Source organism: Danio rerio, chromosome 4, assembly GCF_049306965.1.
Source record: "Danio rerio strain Tuebingen ecotype United States chromosome 4, GRCz12tu, whole genome shotgun sequence".
Taxonomy (NCBI): domain Eukaryota; kingdom Metazoa; phylum Chordata; class Actinopteri; order Cypriniformes; family Danionidae; genus Danio; species Danio rerio.
The window spans coordinates 16,051,953-16,060,046 of record NC_133179.1 but is presented as its reverse complement, the minus strand read 5'-3'; the positions used below and the strand labels follow the sequence as shown (position 1 = coordinate 16,060,046).

General features: G+C 37.9%; 1 long non-coding RNA gene across 2 annotated transcripts; it reads left to right on the top strand.

The window, feature by feature from the left end:
• The first annotated feature begins 593 nt into the window (after positions 1-593).
• On the top strand, positions 594-7,509 carry LOC103910431 (uncharacterized). 2 transcript variants are annotated; one of them, XR_660770.3, is made up of 2 exons: positions 594-5,606; positions 6,515-7,509. It is a non-coding gene; the product is annotated as an uncharacterized lncRNA (long non-coding RNA). The 2 variants fall into 2 exon arrangements; XR_012402017.1 differs by having other exon boundaries at positions 714-5,595.
• Positions 7,510-8,094: the final 585 nt, after the last annotated feature.

Sequence of the window (8,094 nt, the reverse complement as noted above, 5' to 3'; positions counted from 1 at the left end):
AAATAAATGGATTAAGCATTCATCTAAGGCTATGATTTTAGTTATATTTCAAATAGTTTTATTCATTACAATAAATTATGTATACTTAAATTTGTGTGTAATAAATTATGTATAATTTATTCTGATGAATAATGAACATGCTTGAAATATAGGTTAACCTATAGGTTAAAATCTTTTTTTTTATTGTCATTCATCATAGCTTATTGGCTAATTAATGTTTATTAATTAATATAATCTAGTTTAAATATTTAGTAGCTTAACTATCTGCTTCTTTAATTATTATCTGCTCAAAGACAAAACACGCTTTTCAGAAGAATAAATATGCAATAGTGTTATTTTTTCTAATATTGTATGTAATATTTTCATATTTTATTTATACCTCAATATCCTTCAAATCAATGTACACACACACACACACACACACACACACACACACACACACACACACACACACACACACACACACACACACACACATATATATATATATATATATATATATATATATATATATATATATATATATATATATTATATAATTTTTTTTTTTTTTTTTTTTTACAAATATGTGACAGTGGATCATTATTTGGTCACACTTTATTTTGATGGCCCGTTTGTTGAATTTAAGTTACATTGCATCTACATGCCAACTAATACTAATTAGATTATAAGTTGACTGTTAGGTTGGGGTTAGGGTTAGTGTAAGTTGACATGTACTTGCAAAGTTTCTTATAGTCAGTAAATGTCTGTTGAAGGAGCAGTATCAGCAGATATTAAGCAGACAGTCTACTAACATTTAAATGGACCATCAAAAAAAAAGTGTTTCCCATTATTTCACCAATATTGTTGTCTGACTCGACTCAAATCTTTAAATATTGAGTTCTGTATTCAATATTTGTGCATTTACGTGCATTTAACATCAACAAAAAAGCTTTGCACAGCTGTCAGTAGCCACTTGTGCACCTTTCAAGTTTTCTTGTTTGCTTATAATATATCTGTCAAGTTGATTTCACCTGCGCGTTGGCTTGTCATGTTATCCTACATTTATAGTGAAGCCCACTGGTGAAGGTGCCCTGACCTCCTGCTAACCCTTCCAATATCAGCCTGCCAGGCACAAAACGGGACACCTTATAAATTGTACAGCTATTTGTTTTGTCCATGCATGGAAACCAATGGTTCAGGATAGAAGTCATTGGCATTCCCTATGTGTGTGTGTATGTGTGTGGTTTGTTTTTGGACCGGACATCTTCACATTCAAAAGAAGCACATTAGGGGGCCGTTGAGGGGTCCTTCACTCAAGTGAACTAATCTTAAATGAGAGTCCAATCAGGAGGTAGCCATCCCTGATGCCTGATGGCTTAATTACCTGTTTCTGTAATACTGATCATGCTTAAATATTTATAAGGGGGAAATCTTTTGTTTAGACTTGACCTTTCTCTGGGGCTCATTAGCATCTGCTTATTAGCTTGTTTTTTCCTTTCTTTCATAGCCCTTGGGCTGTTATTGATTTTGATTACAAAAGTGACGGCGAGTGCTACGAATGCAGGTTAACTCAAGAACGACATGACATTTGCTTATCTATGTTCATTGCTTGAGAGCGGGACGTTTGGGACACGTTTGGGACACGTTTGCACACGTGGATGTGTTCAAGGGGGTTGAGGTGGGTGGGTAATAGTTATTTTATTTCTCAGTCCGAGGAGACCGGCCGAATCTTATCTTCGGCGAACACCATTGTCTTCAATCGACCGCGAATAAAGCAGATTCATATCCACCCATGTTTGTGTGTACAAGAACGGCGGCTTTTTGTGTGCTCAGCGCTTTGACTGAATGGGATGATTGGATTTCGCTGTTCCGTGTGAATTACCATCTAACACGCCCCCAATATTGCAACGCTCCCCCACAAAACTCTCTTCCCTCAGGCCATCCCGATGCCCTCAATCACAAAAACAGAAAAGGTCTTTCATGTAAAAATGGAGTGGATAGCATTCCCTCAGGCGAAACTGAAAGGCAGAGACGCTTTTCTCTTTCTCTCTCACCTCTAGAGCGTTAATGTTTTCTCCGTGAGCCGTGTGTCAGTGCTCTGGTCTCAAGTGTTTCTCGGGAAAACATCCAGTGCAGCTTTAGAAGTGCAAAACTCAAACCACAATCCACACACTATGCAAATGCGCACGCTTTAAATCATTGAAAATTCTCCGACAAGTCTGTAATGTTGAGTAGTTTCGCGATTTGTTTGCTAAGTGCTGAGTTTTGTAGTACTAGCCTGTCCTGTGTTGTTTGTATTGTACTTTTAGGGCTGTAACTACCATAGACGTTGAGAGGGAAAGCCCCCTACCTTCTCAATGATTACAAATCCTTCCTCTTCCCCCAAATTTTTCAGCTGGTCAGCCTCAACAGTCTGACAATGTCAAATCAATGTCAAAGTAACTGAGATGCCTAATCAAAAAGTAGGCGAAATTGAGTGGTCATAGAAATAAAGGACAAGACTAAATAGCATGCATTCATTCCTTTTCCTTCAGCTTAGTCCCTGATTCATTAGGCCACAGTGGAATGAACCACCAACTACTCTGGTACTCTGGTATATGTTGTATGCAGCGGATGCCCTTCCAGCCGCAACCCAGCACCGTGCTGGAAAAAAATAGCAAAACATTTAAATAGAAAAGTTTACTTAAACTAAACTGATCCCAAGACTTTGAGACAAGACTAAGTCCAAGGCAAGGTGACCCTTCTGAATAGAGTTCCACCTGTGATACAGAAAATATGGTATTGATTGCATGATTCATGTAATCTGCTGCCTTCTGCCTCATCTGGTTTTGATGCCACAAGACTTTATTATAAGAGATAATTAAATCTAGAGGCTCTGCAGAGTATTTCTCAAATCTGTCTTTACGTGCATTTAAATGCAGATTTCCATATGCTCTAGTGCCCAAGGTGGGGAAAATGCATATCATACGGGCCATTTCATAATCGCCAAGGACCAACAAGCAGATGCCAACTTGTCTCGAAAGTTTACTTTGGTTTTCATTTTCAGAGTCCTGAAACTAACTTTGGTTTATTTTGTTTCAATCACCGCAGTTCATTCTTCAATGTTATTTATAGCTTGCAGTAGTTAAATATTAAATAGGGGTGTCAAAATGAATTGTTTCTTTGGTGCTCCGCCATGCAGACAGTTCGATATCAAGTCAGTAATAATCAACCTGTTGTTACGTACTAATACTATGGCGAAGGAGGCGAGGACGAGTGAATGAAACGCTCCAACTACTTAAAAGTAGATAATTGTGTTGGCGCGAATAGCCTACTGGTAAAGTGCGCCGACATACAGTATAGCACTAAGGTGCTCACGGCGACCCGAGTTCTATTTTTGGCTCGAGGTTCTTGCCGATCCTTCCCTCCTCTCTCAGCTTCCCATGTATTCCTGTCTCAACTCCACTGTCCTGTACAATAAAGGTGAAAAAGAGGTAGATAAGTGTGCACAATTCACTGCTTGTGAGTTTGCTGGACAGTCCTTTGTTGACACTAAAGGAGGGACAGCACACGAGCTGCTATTTCACTATTAGGGAGAAAATAAAAAGCTGTAAAACTTTACATCTCCTCTCGGCTGTTAAAGTTCGCTAAAATGAAAAATAAAAATAAATAAAGGTTTTTTTTTAATTACACAAACAAAATAACATGAACAAAATAATGAGTTTAGCAACATTACATTAATATTCAATTGCCTTGATATTAGTGGTGTGATACACTAGTCTCACGATTTAATTCGGTCACAATTATCTTGCCAACAATTCGGTTCAATTTGATATCTTGGTGCATCACGGTGCATTGCTTGCTTTTTGAGTGCTGCTGAGCGTGTTCTTACACTCTTAAAATTGGTCATTTTCACTGTAATGCAAGACACTGTAGTTTGAGTTTTCTTCACTGCGTCTATTATGTATTATGCACATATAGACTGTAAGTGCAGCTGTTCCTTACACTCATCGGTGAACAGAGCTGACAGTTTTAGAGCCAATCACAGCTTGTTGAGCGGGTGAAAACAATGACCAAGAGTGTAAGAACACGCTCGACAGTGCTCAAAAAGCAAGCAGGAAAATCATTACAATTTTATTAACACTAGAACAAAAATCTAATTGTGGATGGAAAGCATCGAGATATCAAATTGATGGCATGATAATCGGAACCGGATCGAACCGTGAGACTAGTGTAGGTCACACCTCTAATATCAAGGCATTTGAATATCAATGTAATGTTGTTAAACTCATTGTTTTGTTCACGTTATTTTGTAGCAGGCACTTTTTTTTACTTTTCCACTGGCCAACCAAGGCGTCACTGTGGCGCAGAGGGTTGCACGATCGCCTCACAGCAAGAAGGGTGCTGGTTTGAGCCACGCCTGGGTGGTATGCCATTTCTGTATGAAGTCTGTATGCTCTCCCAGTGTTCATGTGGGTTTTCCCACTGGGTGCTCCAGTTCCCCCACAAGTCCAAAGACATGTGCTATAGGTGAATTGGGTAATTGTCCGTAGTGTATGTGTGTGAATGAGTGTGTATGTATGTTTCCCAGTGATGGGTTGCAGGGCATCTGCTGCGTAAAACATATGCTGGATAAGCTGGCGGTTCATTTCGCTGTGGCAACCCAAGATTAATAAAGGGGCTAAGCCAAAAAGAAAATGAACGAATGGCCAAGCAAACTGATAACATACCAGTAATCTCCTAATAAAGTTAGGTTCCAGTTTCTGACATATAAAGATCCCATTCACCTTCTCTCTGCGTCATGTACTGTCATCTTTCTACTGTTTCTTAAAATATAACCCCCTAAAATAGCATTTAAAACATGGATGTTGGTGTGAGTCACTTGTTAGTCATGGGCACTCATCATAACCCTGTCTTCGGCTCGAAGTTTTTACCCTCTAACCAGCTCAGCTCGGTCACAAACAACCCAGTGCACTGTGCAAACAAATATCTCAATCTAAGCCACAACCACCCCATCAGTACATTGACAAATCAAGCCAATAAATACTGGCAGCTGAAGTCTGACATAAAATCTGCTGAAACCCAGGGGGAATCCAGTGGTGGAGGTTATAGATGGATGTTGTGCTTAGTTACAGAACAATTTCAGAAAGCCCTGGCCCTCTTCGTAACCTCTAGTGAAGTGTGTGTGTTTCTACTCTTAATGAGACTCTGTGGCCCAAGGACTGCCATTACTACATGCTAAAGTGTGACGTATATCACGAGCCACAGGCCATCAGTACACACACCGTCACACACAGATAATAGACAGCCATTTTGTACACCAAATAATTCCAATTCTGTTCACTACAGGCACATTTCAGGTCCAGAGATCATTGCGGCAGAGGCAGAGCGTGGCTGAATGACTGACTGGCGGCCGTCATTATCAGACATGTTTGGTCGGACATGCGAGTCCAGACTGAAGGAGGAGGTGAGAAGGGCCCATGTTCAGTGAGCGTGTAATGAAGCCGGGTTTGGATCAGGGTCACTGACTCGAGTGCCATTTATTTCTGAGAGGAGGCTAGTCTGCTGTGCGCTTTAAATTACGGCGGACGGGCTTGGCAAAACCTGGATTACTTCGTGTGGAGTGAGCAGACGGTAATATACTTGTGAGTAGTTGACATGAAATTTTTAAGCAAGGGAGAGCGAAGTCCTGCAATGTGACATGTTAAACTGTAGGATTTTAAACAGGAGTGTGTTAAAAAAAAGAGGAAAAAAATAATGTTTTGATCAGATTTGTGCCAAATTTCATTAACTTTTGTAGAACCAGTTGCAATTTAGTTTGAATTTGCACATATTTAAGTACTTATTTTACATATTTACTAATTGAATATCAATATATTTTATGATTTTTTTAATGATCCAATTTAAATAAACCGTATAAAAAAACAGCTGTAGACATTCTGACATTCTGATTCTGATTTTTTTTTTTTTGTAAACCAACAATTTAAATTATTACATATAAATAATTATTTAAAACAGTCATTCTTAACAGTCTTTATTTAAAACAGTCAAAGCATGGTCAACCGTTTGGAAGAGCAGCAATTAAAGAGATATAAAAATTACATTACATTACATTACATTACAGTCATGTTTTTTTGTATATGCTGTCGTGCATTGATTAGCTTCAGAATTATTTGATAAGTAGAACTTACAATATTTATTAATTTACATAAATGAGTATGTTATTTAGCATGTTGCACTTGCTGCTATTGCACTGCTGGTTAGACCTAAACTGCATTTCATTTCGTTGCATTGTACTTGTACATGTGTAATGACAATAAAGTTGAATTTAATCTAATCTAAAAAAAATTTTTGTAGCATATTTCGTTTGTTGCTAGTGTTGTTAACCATAGATATTAACAAATAGCCCCAGATATTTGAGTGGTATTGTAGATTTCAACCAAAAAAAAAAAGAGTTCATCTTTTCCATCCATTTGTGATCATGCTCCACAGTGCACTGTGACTCACTGTCTGTGTGTATGCCTGTTAATAATTGTAATTTGTCTCTTCACAGGCCCTCGCTGTCCCTGTGTTTCCAGCCTTCAGTACAGAAGCAGTCATCCATAAACCACATCGTCTAGATCTTTATTTATTTTGCCACCAATCGACTCCGAGCAGCCTGCCGGACAGCTGCAGCAAGTGAAGTCACTTTACGCTCATTAGCATGGACAAGAGATGAGACCCTAGACACACACACACACACACACACACACACACACACACAAAACACACACAAATTTCCCTCCTTGCGTCTCAGTATGAGAGTGTTGTGCTCTAAAAACTGCTCTCCAGATTTCAGTTGATGTTCATATGTATGCATATATATTTATGCTCTGGTATTTTTAAGTGTGTTTGAATGCTCAGGAGGGAGCAAGCAAAATGAACACACTTTCACATGAAAATTAAGGAGGCATTTGAACACATAGTAGAGAGTAGAACAGATGGTATGTGGTTGGATAACTACTTTAAGCTTTTTTTATAATTGCAAAATCATTTATTCATACAAAAAACACATGAACGTACCATAAAATGTGCATCACAAATAGTATTGTCAGTACTTTGGTGTATAGCAAAGTAACAAATGACTACTGTTATGATTCACCATGGTATGTAGCCAGATAGTTAAAGTTTTTGGGAGGTATTTTGAGTTGGATTCAAAGCAGAAGAACCTGCTTATGCACACAACTTTTAATTTTAAGCCAGGCAGCCCAAGGACTTCCGGTGAACTGTCTTTCCATTACAAAATTGTCACGTTTAAGATCTGATTTCTGTAAAAATCAGCAGTCTTCACTCCCTGTTAGATATACGACATGAAGTGGGTCTCAGATCTGACAAGAAGCACTGCACTAAACTCCATTTTTCCCCGTCATGTCTTTAAAATATGACCGTTTATTTTACCCAGTATTTTCAATGGAATTTCTGCACTTACCTGTTGCTACTGGCGCTAGTGGTTACAATGATCTTTCATCTTGTTTAATGCTTGAACAACTAAATGATTGCTTGAGTCTATTTAACTGAATGTATTTTAATTTCATTACAATGTCAATGCTGTAAAAACAACCTTGTTTAATTGAAAATAGTCACATTAAGCTTTCTCCGGAAGTTTAGCGTTGGCTTTAAAACTCTAGCTGTGCATAGAGCCCATTGCTTAAAGGAATAAACATATAGATAGCATGTTTCTAACATTTTTACCGTGGTTAAAATGTGTCAACACATCGATGGCATGAATTATTACGATCCTAACATGGCTAGCAGATTGCTACCATAATTTAAGATGTTGCTAGCATGTTTAACATTTTAACATCTAGAACCGAGTGTCATTTTTATTATGTTTAACAGATATTCTAGTGTATATTGTTAACATTGTTTACATTTACTAACATGTTTAACATTTTGTTAACATGAACTTGTATGTTGATTGAATGTTTATCATGTTAGCACATTGACAGCATAAGTTAGCAGGCTGCTAACATTTTAACTTATGGCTAAAATGCTCTTTCATATTTTTAGCAATGCTTTACGACATTGCTAGCATTAAATAAGCATGTTCCTGACATAATTTGGCATGTTAACGTTTTTGGGTAGCCTTGATAG